Source organism: Schistocerca americana, chromosome 1 (assembly GCF_021461395.2).
Source record: "Schistocerca americana isolate TAMUIC-IGC-003095 chromosome 1, iqSchAmer2.1, whole genome shotgun sequence".
NCBI lineage: Eukaryota > Metazoa > Arthropoda > Insecta > Orthoptera > Acrididae > Schistocerca > Schistocerca americana.
Genome location: NC_060119.1, coordinates 728,116,804 through 728,119,530, shown reverse-complemented (window position 1 = coordinate 728,119,530; position 2,727 = coordinate 728,116,804).

Sequence of the window (2,727 nt, the reverse complement as noted above, 5' to 3'; positions counted from 1 at the left end):
CATGGGTGCATTCTGCATAGTGTCCCCTCTGTAGGCCGTTGTATCACGAGAGACTGTCGTACAGCAACCAACTTTGGTCTCTGTTGGATGTAATTTGAGCTCGGCTCTCAGAGCCATCTCCTTACGAAATGGGCCTATCCGCCAAGTTACACTGACTTTTCTAACGGCAATACCGTATTCCGTTACAATTGACGTAATGTACAGGACAACAAAGCGCTAGTGACCTTGAGATACCCCAAACGTTATCAGGTCTCTGCCCTGACTAGCACTTCACGGAACGAAACATCTCGCGTCACGACAAGTTCTCATACTCCAGTAACATCGATGATTGTTGTAGTGTGGTTGGTCTTTCCACGAAGAGCATGGCGTATAGCAATTAAATCTGTATCGAAAACTGTACATATTCTGTCGGTTATTAAACGAGTAAAACAAATAAAACATTTCTTTATACCTTTGTAAATGGAAAACCCTTATTCATTACTAAAGGTATCGGAAAGTAACGTCAAAGCTGTGCAGTTTTGTAGGTGTTTAGACATGTTTGCGGCATACCTCTTCAAAACTCTAGCTATAGTTGTGGAAATAGCTGTTGTATTGGTGTGATACACCTCCTCTTTCGTCCAGTCGCTGAGGAAGTTGTAGATGGCCAGGCGAAGAATCATTGCTTCCTCCCGAGTAACCACGACGAGCCAACAAGTGTCATTGAAAATCTGTATTGAGACAAAATGGCTCTGAGCACTATAGGACTTAACATCTGACGTCATCAGTCCCCTAGAACTTAGAACTACTTAAACCTAACTAACCTAAGGACATCACACAGATCCGTAGCGGTCGCGCTGTTCCAGACTGAAGCGCCTAGAACCGCTCGGCCACAGCGGCCTGCTATATTGAAACACGTATGGCCAGGATGCGAAATAATGTAGGGTCACATCTGCATAATGACTGGGTTGCTGAGATTGTTTACAAGGTGAATACACTATGAAATTGCACTCATATTACATTGTTTGCAGCAGTAAAGACGGCAAAAAAAATCTGTACGGGATTATGTTCGTAATCTCATAGTGCTTATTCTGATAAATCTTCTTAAATACTATTTCTTTCGTAAAAAAGAGATTCCCCCCAATTAAACTAGTTTGATTCGGTTTCCACAACGTTCCAAACGTTTTCTCTATGTGGCGTGCCAGTCCTTGATTCTCAGTCAAGGTCCATACTGGGCAGCCCAAGTGTACTCAGTTTTTGCTGCCCAACATCTTCGTCTATTTGTCAGCGATTTCACCATCAATTTTCTGAAAGAGCGCGCTTGTCATATTCTCATGTTCCAGGCTGGAATACGAATACAATACTGGGTCTCATTTTTATATTCCTTCATTGAAGAAAATTTCTGTTGATTATTTTTAGAACTGCCCGTGAAATTTGAGGGACTTACAACAGACGGCTCGCCATAGCAAAATATATTTCTTCTCTTTACTCTGTATCCTTTTAAGAATTCGCTCATGGCTCGAAGATTCAGACCATACTGCTCACCATAAACAGAATTTTTCCAGTGTGTGTCTGCAGTGGCCACAGCACACGTACTCATACAACGCTTTTATTTTATCGTTAAAAATAACATTTTCAGAAAAGAAAAACAACACGTATGTAGTACCGAAGAACAGTTAGATACAACACGCCATATAGTCATGAACAGATGACATTTATTTTTTACGGTGAGGTATGCTTGTGTTTGTGGTTCAGAAAGACAGAAAAGTAACATAATATCACTTAACTTCATAGCCATTTAGATTAAGAAATATTTTCAGGTATTACTGTCAGATATGTCTTCAATGTAATAAAAAGCGGCGGAACGACTCTACGCTGAGCTGTTCTAGTAGCGACGGCAATCACGTCACAGTACCATTGCATCTGCACATGCATTGTGCGTTTTGGTGATTGCATATTGTACGCATTTCACTGTTCCGAAAACACACTCAAAGACAAAAATAAGCGATGCACCACGAAGAAAGTATCCAGATGAGGCGGAAAACGATAGGTGTGGTTTACATGTAGCAACAAACACATGATTACAAATAGATTTGCATTTGAGAGAAATCCGCCTTGCGCAAAACAATTTTATCTTTTCTCCTATTTCCCAGACAGGTTTCAATGCAGTTTCAGCGTCGTCAGTGGGCTTTTATTCTCTTTCTGTTAAACATGAAAACTGCTCTACTACTTATACACATACAAACTTGAGTTTTGAAGACAGTATTTACAAATTTGGGAATATGAGCAACCATCGGCAGTATATGGAATGGCGAAATGGCAACAACGAAAATGTGTGCCAGACCAGGACTGGAATCCGGATTTTCCGCTTTACGTAAGTGTTCACCTTATGTGCTTTGGTTATCCGTGCACGACACACGGCCAGACCCAAATTTCCATGCGTCGTCGTTCCTGCGTCACATGCTTGCGTGTCCGAAGGAACATTGCATCATTCTTCTTAACACAGGCACTGCGGTATCGTATTTCGTACAATTTATTTTATTACCGTGTGCTGTACTGTTCCTGGTTTTCTATATCACTTGTTTACTTTCACAGTTTATTATCTGCAACTATGTACAACGTAATGTAGAAAAGTTATTCTTTTCGAATAATACGATTGGAAATCTTATGATTAGGCCTAGCATTATCTCATTTTATGTGAAGATTGTGTGTGTGTGTGTGTGTGTGTGTGTGTGTGTGTGTGTGTGTGTG